General features: G+C 39.8%; 1 pseudogene; it reads left to right on the forward strand.

Annotated features, from left to right (window-relative positions):
• Positions 1-2,621: 2,621 nt before the first annotated feature.
• On the forward strand, positions 2,622-4,154 carry LOC143438255 (sentrin-specific protease 2 pseudogene; annotated as a pseudogene).
• Positions 4,155-15,671: the final 11,517 nt, after the last annotated feature.

The following is a 15,671-nucleotide window of genomic DNA, read 5'->3' on the forward strand; positions in this document are numbered from 1 at the left end:
CAGGTGCTGTTACCATATCTCCCATAGTAAATGGCATTCCCGCAAACTATACCTTGTTTCTCTTTGGTGTTGTATCACAGTGGCCAGAAAACGGACAGACCTGGAATACACACTGCAGACCTTCCACCTCCCTTGGTGCCTCAGTCGGCTCTTATGAAAGAACTATGAAAGAACGTGGGCTGATCATGGGTGGTCAGGCTTTTCCTGAAGCTGAGTGAAAGACTGGAAAGCCCAGAAAGGATACAAGAGTATCTTTGTATTCAACTGTGGAAAACTTGCCTAGCGTATGTGTCTCTGGCTTGCATCCAGGAAAACAAAACAAAATTAAAGCAAAATGAAGAAAGGAGTGTCACACTAAATTAACTTAATACTAATCAAGAGCGGCAAGGGCAAGAAGAAGTCCAAGCCTGTCAACAAGGACCGCTACATCTCCAAGATGTTACTGCATGGGGACTCAGTCATCGTGGTGCTGTGGAACCCACTCATCGCTGGCAAGTAAAGTGGAAGCCTCGACCTCTGAGAGCCTGCTCCTTGCCCTCTGAGAGCCTGCAGAACCCTGCCCAATGGCCTAGAAATAAAACCCTGTGCTTTTTTTTTTAAAGAAATAATTTTAGGAAAATAGTGCTACTGCCACATATGCCAATTATTCGAAAATTTAGAGAAAATAGAAAAACTCTTAGAAAATACAGCCTTCCAAATGCAATCAGAGGAAAGAAGGAGCATTTATATAGCCACTAGAGAGTAAATAAGGAGTTACAATGTTTCGCCCAAAAGAAAGCAGCAGAGACAGGGCATTTTTTCTAGAAAAAAACATCCAAGAAACATGGATTCATTAGGAAAATAGCTCATTGGTAAAGCCTGTGTGAGACTCTGAGTTAATTCCTACTGGCAATTTTGTTTTTACAAGCCTAGCACAATAAATTTATCCTCTAAATATAATGTTCACCGTCACAAAGGTGGCTCCGCTGTGTTAGTCTGCAATATAAGAGCAATGTGGCAATTTGAGATTTTTTTTTCTTGGTATGGAAACAAATCCCTCCAAGGTGTAATTAGAAAGAAGAGAAAGAAGCTTGGTACAAAGAAAATGACCCCTGGGGAAATTACAATCACAAGAAATTCAAACCTTTTACAGAAAAAAAATTACATTTTTTTTCCTTACAGTAAAACATTGGTATACATACATATACTTGCACAATTTGTTAATATTTTCAGTGGAAAAACAAACAAACAAACAATATATGTCTCAAGTCTTTTTCTCATATTTTTGAAAAAGCATCTCTATACGTTTGAAAATAGGTCAAAGAGCTGCTCAAGGAGCCAGAGATGGATCAGTGGTTAAAGTGCTTGCTGTTTAATCGTGGCTGGAGTCCAGACCTCAGGACACACTGAAAACACACACCTCTGTAACTGCAGCTACAATTGAATTCTTCCTATTGGTTTCTAGGGAGGAGTTCAGGGCTTGTGTTATTGCTAGGATTGTAACTGAAGTAGTGATGTATAGAAAGATGTGTCCTACTGACAATGGTGAGATTTTATTTATTCTCTTAGGGCAATGTACTGACCCTTGGTGAACTGGTACCAGTTCTGCAAATTTCCTCCAATATTGAAACACTGAACCATTCCACCCTTCATTCCCCCTGAAGGGAAGCTCCCCAGGAGGGAATGCAACTCAAAACGGCTCAAAATGGTCCCTGAAACTGATCAGATTCACTAGGCTCCTTGGCTGCCAGAGAGCAATAAAAACTGAGAGTCCCTCTCAGATGAAAGTAAGCTGACCAGCAAGAAGACTCTCCAAAGACCCAACCTCATACAAGCTGTCTGGAAGAAGTTAAGACCAACTGAAGCACCTGGAAAGGACATTCTCCAGCCTGTCAAGCCATCTACAGGCTGTGCAGTTTCTCCAGGGTCCCAGCGTTTTGAGCTGTCATCCATGCTGGGTGGGCTTTGGTGACTCAGCTGTCATTGAGTCATTTCTGCTCCTGTAAGCAACCCCTCACCCATATGCCTATAAATAACCCCAATAAAACTTATTGGTTCAACAACTAGGACTTTGAAGGTATGTGCATTTTGGTCTGCCCTGGGTCCTTATCTAGGAAAGAAAAAAGTTTTGTCACACAACAGTACCTACTGGGTTTTATAACTGTAAAATTCTATTTATTCTTTATAATTAGCAAGCACATTGAGAGAAGATATTTTAAAGGTCACTCATATTCTGTTTTCTATAATTGACCCTGATGGGACAGTTTCCTAAAAGACAAATGCACTAGTCAGGACCAGCTGATCTATGTTGAGATGATTTAGGTAACCCTGTGCTCTGCCGAAGGGAACTGAGATACGTAACAATTCGTTGACACTTCCCACTCAGGCAAGGGAGCACTCCGGACCCAGTTCGGGTTGGGGAGGGCTTCCACCATCCAGAAACCTTGATTTGCGTTCTTTCAGGTGACATCATAATCAGCTTGGAACCTTGAAGGCTAGGGGCAACCCCATGAGTTTAGCCATCATTCGTGAGGTTGCTTCCGAGGTGTTAGCGGCTAGGTTTAGACCTGGTGTCGTAATAGTGATTAACTAGGACGATTAGTCCGATTTTGAAGTTTCGGGTAGCTGGTTAAAGCGCCCTAGAAGGATACTTCTGAGGAAGTATCTCAGAACTCCTCAGAGTTTCCCAGAATGGACCCTGGAGAACTGCTGACATCTGACTACCAAGCAAGTTCTCCATGTGGCAATCTAAACAGCCTCGGGTGGAGATGACGCCCGAAGCTTCAGGAAAAGCTCGAAAACGAAAATAACCAGGATGGAAGTGGGACAGAGACAGAGTCTGAAGCTTTGAGACAAAGTCCAAAAAGGAAATGCCGGGATGGAACAGAGATGGTATTTAAAGAACCCGGCAAGGCTTGGAAGAAGACCCCTTGGGAGCATCAAGACCTAGAGCTTCAGAGAGACCAGCCGGGCAAGGGTCAGGTACAGAAACCCCAGGAAGAGAGTCCAAGACAACTAAAACCCCTAGAGTGCACTAAAGGTCCTCCAGAGCAGGCTGCAACCCCGGAGGAAGCCTGCTGATGGTCGCAAGGGTCGCAAGCACCCCTATTCCTTCACGGAGGAAAACGAAAAAAGTCACCCCCCCCCAAAAAAAAGCACGGAAGGTTATCACGGAAGAGAGATCCAGAGAGAGAGGGGAGGTGTTCAGAGGAGAAATCCGTTACACAAAAGAAAGGTGGTGTACACCATGGAGGAAGGGGAAACAGCTTGGAGCCTGACTTACCGGGAACACCAGCTCTAAGCATCCTGGATAGTGGCGGAGGCAATAGGTTACTCCCCAACAAGATGGCAGTACTTGCGGCAGAGAAAAAGCCTCTCACAAACCACGAAAAGGGCAGAGAAGTAGATCAAAATTTTCATGTTACAGAGGACATGGAGAAGGAAATTAAGCGTGCGCTGGGTCCAGGACCCCAAGAGGAAATCCTAAGTAGGGGATTCAAATTGCAAATCACCCGAGGAGATATCCAGACCCTCAAGAACCGTCAGTGGCTCAGTAATGAGGTCATCAACTTCTACATGAACCTTCTGGTTGAGAGAAATGAAAACCAAGGCTACCCAGCTCTTCATGTGTTTGGCACTTTCTTTTACCCCAAGCTAAAGCAGAGCGGTTACACTTCTGTGAAAAGATGGACTCTAAGAATCAATCTCTTTGACGAAGAACTTGGTGTCTATTCACCGAAGGGTACATTGCAGCCTGGTGGTGACCGATTTGAGAAAACGAAGTATCGTATACCTCGATTCCATGGGACAGACGGAAGACAATCTGTGAGACCATCTTCCAATATTTACAAAATGAGAGCAAGACACGAAGGAACATCAAGCTGGACCCTTTGGAGTGGAAGCAATACAGCGTGACATCAGAGGAGATTCCTCAGCAACTGAATGGGAGTGACTGTGGGATGTTCGCCTGTAAATATGCAGATTACATCGCTAGAGACCAACCTGTCACCTTCTCTCAGCAGCACATGCCCATCTTCAGGAAGAGGATGGTAAGTCACTTACTGTACCAACACCCACCTGACTGCTGTGGTCACCAGTCGTCCCTGCACTTTTCTATCTATGTTTCTAATATACCTCAAATAGTCCTAACTTGGGATGTCCGACTGCTGCCCTAATGCCACCTCTAGGATGCATGCAAGTACTGCAGGCTTAGACACTGCTGCTGTCCAACCCACAGGAGACCACGAGTTCAAGAAATTCTGTTTTAATGCTGGATTTAGTCCATGAATTGCTGTTTTTTGTTTTATTTTGTTTTGTTGTGTTGTGTTTTTTTTTATTTGTGTTTGCTTTTTTTGTTTTTGTGTTTTTGTGTTTTTGGTTTTGTTTTTTGATTTTTGTTTTCTAGTTTGAGTTTTGGTTTTTGTTTATTTTGTTTTTAGTTATTGCTTTTTGTTTGGGTTTGGGGTTTTGTTTTTTGTTGTTTTGTTTTTTGTTTCTGTTTTTGTTTGTATTTTTGTTTGTTTATTGTTTAGGTTTTGTTTTTTGTTTTTTGTTGTAGTTTTGATTTGGTTTTGTTTTTATTCTAAGTTGTTTTGTTTGTGTTTATGGTTTTGTTTTTTGTTGCTTTTATGTTTGTGGTTTTGTTTTTGTTTTTTTGTTTTTTGTTTGTGTTCTTCATTTTTCGTTGTTTGTTGTTTTGTTTGTGGTTTTGGTTTTGCTCTTTCTTACTTTTTTTGTTTGTGTTTTTGGTCCTGTTTTTGTTTTTTTTGTTGTTGTTGTTTTATTTGTTTTTTTTTTCTGTTTTTGTTTTGTTTTTGTCTTTCTGACCCCACCACAGTGATTATTTTTCTTGACTCACTGCAAACCTTGACCATTATCATTTTCCTTTGTTAGAACTGTCTGTTTCCTAAAGGAATGTCCATCCCAGTACCATTCCCTGCTGAAGATGAGGGGGGACATGAGCAGGAAGAGGCAGACGCTGTTCACTGGCATCTCCAGTGCTGGAGTTGGATGCTCTTCAGTTAAAGCTGGGGGTAGTGGTTGTGGTTTTTTGTTTTGTTTTATTCTTGGAAATAGTATATGAAATGAAAATGAGTTGCACAGATCAGTGCTGTTCTGAACCACTGTACTCTACTGGACTTGTACAGGATGTAGAACTGTGGCCAAACTACTGACTGGACTCCAGGACTGTTAAGAAAAGCACCATGATCATTTAAAGACTCATTCTTTCCCAGACCTGCCTTAGTTTTGGAAGTTGATTTGAAGTAACTATAATGGCAAATGTCCATTTTTATCTCAGGTCTCACTGAATACAAACCCCATCTAAATCCCATCTATTGAATTGTGGTTTTTTTTTTTCCTCAAAAGTTCTATTCAATTTAAATTTTTATTCTTAAAATTTTTTGGTATATATTAAGATGAAATTGAGATTTTTTTTTTCCTCATTAGATTAACATTCCCACTGTGGAAGTTGGAGATTTGGTATTTAGGGTTGATACCCACAGTTATAAAATAACCTATTTTACATGTGATACTTTGTATTTAACTTTTCTATTCATTATCTTATGGTTGTGTTTATGCAATTTTTACTTTAAAAAGTTTAAAGTTATTTAAACATTTCACAAGTTCTGGTGTCTCCTGTTTCTTTTATGGCGTAGTAATAAAACCTGGATTGTGAGGTGAAAGCTGAAAGCATGTGTCTAGGGTTTGACTCACCAGCTTAAGCCTTAGATACATTGTTCATATCAGTGATTGTTATTCTCTGGGCCTCTGAAATGGAGTTAGAATGTTCCAGAGAGCATCCACTCTTTTATCTTGGGTTGTAGAGGGAGAATATACATGGAGTTTAGTTGAGCAGTGTCCAGCTGAGCTGTAGAGTGGTAGCAATGGACAAATGTATTGATGCACACAGGGACACTTGTCATTGAAGTTACTCTGCATTACTGTAAAGAAAACTCAGGGAGGGTCATTGCTCACTGCTGCCACAGACTGAGACTGACCCTGGAAAAGGAAACAGTATCTTCATAGTTTTGCCCAGATATAGGGAGAGAAAATGTCTCAATTCTCCTCTGTCTATAGCAAAGAGATGATGTATAGAAAAGACTACACAGAGTTGGGGGAATGGCTCAGTTGGCAAAGTACTTGCCAGTAAGTGTGAGGATCCAATGGGTTTCACCAAGAACCCCATTAAGATAAACCATGATGGGTGTCATGAGAAGGAAGAGACTGGGTTCTTTATAGCAGAATGGTTTTCCATCTCATCTCTTTCCTCCAGCCCTCCTCCTTTTTTGGGAGTATGTTTTTTCCCTAATCAGCCATTCTTGCTTTTATGCAAATGGAAGTCTCTAATCAACTCCTTGAGGACAGAAGATCCTAGAAATCCTCCCAAGGGTCTTCTGAACCTTGTTACCATCCAATATTAGTGGAGTCTATTTCCAAAGGCTTAATGTGTACACTTTCCTAAACAGCATCACATGAGCTGGAGTGATGGGTGAAAACCTGAAGCTTGGTGGTAGATGGGAGAGCTTACCCACTTATGATGTTTAAGTCTATATGTTCAGTTCTCAGTACCTGAAAAATGAAGAAAAATAGGAGTTTGGAGCGGTAACATACGTATTGAAGGAAGTTTTTTCAATGTCAATTTGGTAAATAATTAAAACTACAAACTAAAGTGTAGCAGGATTTTCCCTCTCCAATTATTTTAAATATCAATACAACAAGTAGCCTGTGATTGGAAAGGGAAAAGGCAGATGGAGCTAAGATTTGGAGAGACAAGATGTGACACAGGTGAGGAAAGAAAAATGGAAGATAAACAGGACAATTCAGATTCTGCGTGGCTTTCAACAGCCACAAGTAGCTATAATATCATATAGAGATAGAATAATTGGGGTAACTTGTTGAGTCTAGGTAGGCAGCTTGTATCATCAATTGGCCCTGAATTTATTGTATGGACATCTTGTGAATTGAGAATTTACTAATATATAAATCTGACATTAATTATAAGCATATAGAGTTTTGATTTACTGGGTTACTGGGATTTGGGACTGCCAAACACAGGGGTGGACAGCTGAGAAGGTACAGGTGGCTCTGAGGCAGGAGAACCAGAGAAATGAAAACTGCAGACTGGGGCTAGCCGGGCAGAAAGTAGCTGGGTATAGTGTTGAAACTTGCAGTTCATTTTTAATATCTCCTGCAACAGGTGATGAACTAAGGTGTTGGGCAAGAATCCACTAGAAATATAAGAGTATTAGCCTGAGAGTTAGAGTTTTATATTTTTTAAGTGATTAGCTGGTTAACTCTCAGAAGGGTCACATGGACTCAAGTGCAGGAATCTTCAAACAAAGAAGGTTCTGAGGGACCCTGCTGTGGGGACTGCAGGCTGCTCTGAGTCAGAGGAGAATGAAAGCTGTCTACTTCTTGGGGGCAGATTGATTGAACCGTGAACTTATAAAATTGGAATTATTTGCTTTTAAGAAAGATTTAAATACAGATTTTGCCTGACTCACGTGGGGAATTTCGCCTGTGGTTTGGAACTAGAATAGGGAAAATTAGTCACTGATTCCAAGTAGAGCGAGCAGTGATGATTACCTGCTATGCTCAGGTATTAATTAATAATGTCTCTGGCTCCAGATAGAGAGCTCAAATGATAGATATTATAACCGCTATTAAGTATAAATGTCTGTGGCTCCAGGCAGAGAGCTAAACAGATAGGTGGTATAACAAGATGGCTGCTCTAGACAGAGCTTAACAAGTAAAAACTACCTGCTTCTTATAGACTGGTATTAGTGAAAGTTTGAATTAATTGCTGTAAAGATGGTGTAAAGATATATTGTTCTAATGGGTCTTACAGGATGCTCAAATCTGTCTAATGTGGGCTCCATGAGAATTTTGGGTTCAAATTCTGGTTTGACTAACTGCCTGCTTATACGCAGGTATAGATAGACATGTGAATCAAGCACTTTGAAGATGGTATAAAGATATGTTGCTCTAATACGCCTTGCAGGATACTCAAATTCTGTCTAATGTGGAATCCACGGGAATTTTGGGTTATTATCCTGCTTGGCACAATAGAAAAGGCCTAATAATAGGCACATACAGTATTTTAGTTTACTTCATTTGTTTTGGATTGTTTTAACTTTCAAGATGAGTGTGATTTTGAGTTTTGTGGTTATACTATTCCTCTAGGAAAGAGGTCACTATAAACGTTTTTCTGGTTACTGGCTCAAAGAGATGCTGATTTGGGAGGAAGGTTTTGTCTTTGCATTTTTAGAAACGGTAATCAGAGTCTAGACACCTCCCAGAGTAATATGAATCAGATTTCATAGAGGGAGACCCCCCCCCCCCCCCAAGAACTGGATCCCAGAGAACCAAACAAAAAAGTTATCTTGATGATACTAAGATTTTGAGATTTCTATATTACAGAATATACAGCTTTGGTGACTCTCATTGTCAGACATGCTGAACTGACCTGCTTGAATTACTGATGTCTTAGACTTTTAACCAGATCCAGTCAGGACACAGACATCAGAAACTAAATCAATTGTTGGGGTGGCTTTCTTAAGGCCACCCAACTCCCTATTTTCCCTACCTTCCCTGACCCTCCTTCAGAAATATCTCACTAGCCATATTCTGCTTGAAGAAGTTATGAAGAGTTATCATCCCAGTTCCTAGGCTTTGGGGCTGGAGGCGATTATTCTAAGGTTGCCTTTCTGGGAAATTTAGAAGTGGTCATAATTGGAAGAGGGAGGAAATAGCTAGAATTGGTTGTGTAGCCGTATCTCATTTGGTAGAAATGTTTATAATATTTACTAAGTTGAAGTCATAATTCCTTTTTTTGTTGGAGAATTTATTTTGATGCAGAATCAAGGTATCACTGATATTATTTCTTCTATTGATTCAACAAATTTAAAAGTACAAGGTTTAGACTCAGCCCTTCTGTAGCTGTTATTATAAACTCATCTGAGATGTTTGAGCCTGGGAGTTAAGGGGAAAATAGCAAATTCATGGTTTTGAGTTTCTTGTTAGAATGTTTCAGATATTTTAATCAGGAATAGCTGAGGGTAATTAATGGACAACAGTCCAGATTACTTAGATAGTTGGTTTTCAAAAAACATCAGAAATCCTCAGGATGTGACACTTAATGTTATTTATTCACTTCTCTTTGAGACAAATCTGCTCCTAAGAGCTTCCCATTCATGGATTCAAAGAAGCAGCTAAGCATCTGTGCCTCCTGGTGAGGTGGTGCATTGAGGCTGGGTGGCCACTGGGCAGAAATTGCCTATCTCTCCTGCAGACCTGTATGGTTCTTGAGAAGACACAATGTTCAGGTTAGGACAGCTTAGTTCTGACAAGACAAAATAGGCTAGTCCTTAATAATTCCTGTTTCTCAAAGGTCTGAAAGATGATTCTGGGCCAGAAGGCTGCAGACTGATGCTCCACCTTCCTGACTTACTGGGGCTGGATAGGTAGGCAGCTGTCTCTACAGTTTGTCTCAGTTCTGGAAGCTGTGTTGGACTTCCTATATATTTTCAGTTAATGTTGGTCATTCTTGGATTTCTAACAGGGTTGAAAGACTACATGTAGTCTCATAGCCAACCCAGGTTATTTACATTGAGAGAACAGGATCATCTGACAGACCTAGTAATGCAGAATTATTAAGTGCTGATTAATCTGTCTTGGCAGATATAATCAGTCCACTATTCCAAAAGTGTGTCCTTTTCTGGACAGTAATTTTTCTGTAGAGGAAAAGAGGCAATTATTGCCTAGTGACTGTCTCACCACAACTGGAGTAACTCCAAAGATGCTCAATTTCTTCTTAGAATCCAAGACAGGGAAGCTGTCAGGAGCAGACAGGTCTCTAATCAAAAGGAACATTTATATAGGAATGTTTGTATCATCAATTCTATAGACTTCCAACATTTTTTGAAAACCAACTATCTATGTAAAGCAATCTGGACTGTTGTCTGTTAAGTCCTGTGAGCTATTTCTAATTAAAATCTAGAAAACACCCTAACAGTAAACTCAAAGCCATAAATTTGCTATAGGTCCTTAACTCACAGGCTAACCATCTCAGATTAGTTAAAAAAATTAAAGGACTCCGTTTAAGCCTTGTACCCACCAATTTTGACTTAATAAAAGAAAATATACCAATGAAACCCTTAAATTTGACCTCAAAATAAATTTTGTACCATTTAAGAAATTACAACTTCAGCTTAATAACAATTATACAGATTTCTATCAAAAAGTTATGGCTATGTAATCAATTTTAGCTATTCTTCCCTGTTCCAGTAAAACTATTACTTTTCCTTAGAAGGACAGCCTAATATTAACCACCTCAGTCCCCAAGCCCAGGGAATAGGGGCACCGACTCTTCATTAACTTCTTCAAGGTGAATTTGGGTGTTAAGATATTAGAAGAGGGGCAGGGGAAGGGTAAATTGATAAGCCTCTGATGCTGTGTCTTCACTGAATCCAGCTGAAATGCCAGGACATCAGAGGTTCAAGCAGGTCTGCTCAGATTGCTTGATGAGTAGATACACCAAGGCTGTATATTCTGTAATATATAATTCTCAAAACAAATTTTAGTATCAAAACATTTTTTGTTTGAATTCTGAAATCTAGTCTTCTGGTGGCCTGACTCTGTCATGTCTAATTTATATAATTCTGGGAGGTAGAAATATCTTAATCATCTCTTTTGAAAACACACAGACAAAACCTTTTCCCCAAAACAGCTTTTCTTTGAGCCAATAACCAGAAAAACCTTTATCTTGACCTCTTTCCCAGAGGAAAAATATAACCACAAAACTGAAAATCACAGCCATCCTGAAAATGAAATCAATTTAATAACTAAAATACTGTATGTGCCTATTTTTTAGGCCTTCCCTATTTTGCCAAGCAGGAAATGAACCCAGAATTCCTGTGGGGCCCACGTTAGACAGAAGCCGAGTCTCCTGTGAGGCAATATAACTTTATATCATTTGAATACACCTGATTTACATGATTTTTCTGTTAGGCCCTCTGCCTAGAACAGTATTTTATTTATACCATCTATCTGTTTGGCTCTGTACTCCAGAGCAGCTTCCACTTGTACACTGTACTCTGTCTGTGACTGACTCTAGAGCCAGTGACAATTTTCCCTATCTAAGTTCCAAACCGCAGACGATAATCCCCACGTGATTCGGACAAATCTGTTTATAAATCTTTCCTAAAAGCAAATAATCCCTATAGTTTAACTTTATACTTAAATCAGTAACTGCTCCACAACAAAGGCTTATTTATTTAGTTCTCATGGCTAAAATGTATACCTGTCTGTCTGTGGTTCTGTGCCTACAGCCACAAACAAATTTTCTCTACCTATCTTTGTTCCAAGCCGCAGGCAAGATTCCCCATGTGAATTGGACAAAACTGTTTCTAAATCTACCTTAATAACAAATCATCTCAATTTTAATTATACTCTGTACTCTCTACTCTAGAGTCAACTACTTTCTTCTTTTTCTAAAAAGCAACCTGCATTTTCCCACAGCAGGGGACAAGCAGGTTTTTTGTTCAGGGTCCCCATGCTAGGAGTCATTGACTTATCTCAGTGCTTACTCACTTTCTTTTTTTTTTTTTAAATACAACTTTTACTCTCTTAGGTGAAATAGACTTAAATTTCTAGTGAATTTGTGCTAGACGTTGGTCGCCACTTGTTTCGGTAATTATTTTAAAATGGCTGCATTCAATCTGGCTTTTCTTAATCAGCCATCATGTTCCAACTAGCCTAGGCCTGCAGCCAGGAGTGGCAGTGGTATACCACCACTGCTCAGCTCGGGCAGTCCACTCAGGCAGCTAGAGACACCAGCCCTGCTACCCATGAGATGCCAGTGTGGGATGTGGCTCTGCCAATCTTCCATGCTGTCTCTCCACACTGCTGGGCTGTGCTCAGATCATCCCGCCGTCCACACGGGCCTGGTAGGAAATGAGACTCTAATGCTTAAATGTTAATCAAATGCCCAATAACAATATGCCCACATAATTATAGATGTTTCCCCATTAACTAACCTAGATAAGTTGTTATCCAGGACTACTCTCAGCACATGTGTGGTCATCCATGGCGCTACATTTCTGCCTCTCCCTCCTCTTCCTTCTCTTCCTCTCCTTTTTCCTCCTCTTCCTCTCCTTACTCGTCCCATCTTAGCTCCTCCCAACTTGTGGGAAAAATATCCTTCTACACACTCAGTGTTTTCTGGTTTCTAATAATTTTCTTTTACCTGGGGAACAATGTATCATTTTCTTTTCATGTATCTTGACAGAAGGTTTTTTCATTACATTGTACAGTACATTTCAGCTGACATAAAGGTACTTACTCATAGATTCTACATGAATCAATGAAATATGCATGCCCGAGAGTTACTCTCTCTGCTAATAACCAGAAAAGTGTTAGATTTACATTCCTTAGGCAGTAGAAGAGTGTTTATGGGAAAATCAAAACAATACTTCTTATAGAAACATCACCTATGAGATGTTTCAGTGTTTTCTGTTTTCTAATTGTTTTCATTTAACTCAGGATCTTTGTATCATTTTCTTTCCGTCTATCTTGACAGAAAGTTTCTTCATGACATTGTACAGTGCATTTCAGCTGAAATAAAGGTACTTAATCATAGTTTTTACATGAATAAATTGAACAATGCATACCTAGGTGATATTCTATCTGCCAAAACCCAGAAAAGTGTTAGTTTTACCTTTCTTAGGCAATAAAATGGTGTTTATGTGAAATCAAAACAATGTTTCTTATCAGGGTACAGGAACATGTCATTAACAGTTGATTTACAGCTCTGCTCTCTCATTAGAACAATTGTAGTAGGTTTTTCTTAGGCCCTATGACCTATCTAGCCTCGAGTTATTGGCAACTTTAGTAGTGTCATGTACAGGTTCTTGCTCATGGTGTGGGCCTTAACTTCATGATGTAATTAAAATAAAAAGTGGTTCCTGGGTCATTGTTTGGTGGCCACCCTTAAGCCCAGCCATCCAAAAGCAGAGGTGGGAGGGTCTCTATGAGGTCAAGGGTTGCATGGTCTACACAGCCAGCTTCAGACAGCCAGGTCTACACTGAAAACCCATAGCCCCAAAACAAACAACAACAAAAAACTAAAGAGGGAAAAAAGATTCCTGGTTCAACAGATTAAGTCACATGCTATCAAACATGACAACTTACATTCCACATAATACCCACATGTTAAATGAAAAAAACAACTTATCAATGGTTTTTCTGAAGTCTATACTTTCACATCCTGCTACCATGTGCACACACACTGTCACATGAATGCCCACACATACACATACATGTGGGAAGCCATGACAAGGCCTTACTCTTGGCAAACACCCTTGGCTCTCCTATCTATTATTCTTCTTTCTGCTTACCTCCCATGATTCATTTGTCAGTTCTCAGAACTTCAAACAAGGCTTCATAGCAGCCCACCTTAGTAACCCTTCCTCCTGATCTCTAGATTTAGCCAACATCATGCTAGATAGATGTTTTTAGAACCCCTGGTAATAGAAAGGCTTTGTGAGAATAACATAGTTAGACCCCACAGCTGCAGCTAGCTTCCTCCACCTGCAAAGCCCTCTTTCCTTTCCTACCCCTCCCCATATCCTGTTTTCAGAGTATATAACCTGTGTGAATAATAAAAATTTTGCCAGCTTGATCAGACTTCTTGACTTGCTGTGCCTCCTTATTTTCTCACGCATCTCAGTCCTCTCCACAGGGTCTAAGGGTTTCACTTGATTTTTCAGCTGGCCTGGATACATACATACATACATACATGAATGAAAATGTAAAAGGAAAGTTTTTAAAATAATTACTGAGATGTACACACTTTTCTCTTACTATTTCTTCTATTGTCAATATTTGGATTTGGGTAATCACAGTCATTGTGTCCATATCAGAATAAGTTTGTCAAGACATACACAGTAGCCAGTGGCCTCTTATATCCATTGTTCATAAGTTAAAGACTTAGTCAAACTCAAATGATTCATCAAAAATAAATTTCTGAACAACACAATGAATTACATTGACCAAATTCCACCTTATCTCCAACAAGTCACGTGCACATACTCAGTAGTTTTCCAACCTTTGATTTCCACTTGGACTTTGGATATGCATTTCTATTTTGCAAAAAAATTATATTCTTCTATTTAACATTCTTAACATGTGGATTTTACAATCACATGAATGTCTAGAGAAAATAAAATGAATCTTTCTTCTTTTAAAAAGAATCCCATATGATTATTTTATTTTTCTATGATCATAAAGTCTCAACCAATTTGTCTAACCTTCTCTCCCTAATCTTGCAGATTTGATGCTGACTTAAACACAGCTCCAAGGCCCTCATCACAATCAATGTGTCCATTAGAATATACCTATAGTAAAGAGAAAACATATACTGGAAACATTTTAATCAAACCTTTAAACCAGGCAACATTGATATACCCAAAAGAGAGCAGAGAAACATTTAGATAAAAAGACATCAAAGACATGGTTATGAGAAAAACAAGAGGACCTAACTCAAATTCTCATACTTCTGCTCACCAATCAGCAGTGGCTAGAATAAACAATGTTGATCACACAGCACATAATGAAAATTATAATTACTGCAGTCATTGGCACAGATGCACAACTAATGTTGTGGATTCCTCTAAGTACATGTAATAAATATCCCTTCTGCAGAAATAACATTGGAAAAATACCAAGCCTGAGCAGCTACAGTAAAATGCAGAGCAAGAAATACGGAAAATAAAAAGAATAAAATAGAAATCCTCTTCTCCTCTTTGATAGAAGAGAAAGAGTGAACACACTGGAGAAGAGATCTAACACTAGAGGAAATATCAGAACAAAAATTACAAGGAATATTGGTGTAAATCTATATTGCTGTGAATGCAGATGAATACGGCATTACAAAAACAATAGATATTTTAAAGCTTACACACTGGATTAAGTGGTGTTCACTTGCTTCCAAATTACTTCCTAGGTCCAGGTAATAATTATAAAGTGGAACAAACCCAGCAATCAGCACATTTCCATCATGGCATAGACCCGGCTGCATGATCCTTACACACTGAGAGTCACTAAAGAAGCACAGACAAATGGAAGTCTGCAGGAGACAGGAAGGAAAAATCCAGGACAACCTCATCTCAGCAGAACTGCCCTACAAGCTGTGAACAAAAATGTGAAAGATCTCACAGTGTCCAGCAACATGGCACATGTGCCTGTGAGCGCAAGTGCTTCTACTTTCACTGATGAGTGAGTTTATCCCTTTAATATGTGTAAGTTCTTTCTTTTTAAATTAATTTTATTGGATATTTTATTTACATTTCATATGTTATCCCCTTTCCCCATTCCCCGCCCCAACCCAGAAATCCCCTATCCCATCTCTGCTCCTTCTGCTTCTATGAGGATGTGCCCTCACCCACCCACCCCCTTTCCCCCCTCCGCCCTCGAATTACCCCACACTGGGGTATCCAGCCTTCATGGGACCAAGGACCTCCTCTCCCACCTATGCCTGACAAAGCCATCCTTTCTTACATATACAGCTGGAGCTATGAGTCCCTCTCCGTGTGCTCCCAGGCTGGTGGTTTAGCCCTCAGAGTGCTGGTTAGTTGGTATTGTTGCTCTCCCCCATGGGACCACAATCCCCTTCAGCTCCTTCAGTCTTTTCT

This window comes from Arvicanthis niloticus, chromosome 24, assembly GCF_011762505.2.
Source record: "Arvicanthis niloticus isolate mArvNil1 chromosome 24, mArvNil1.pat.X, whole genome shotgun sequence".
Taxonomy (NCBI): Eukaryota; Metazoa; Chordata; class Mammalia; order Rodentia; family Muridae; genus Arvicanthis; species Arvicanthis niloticus.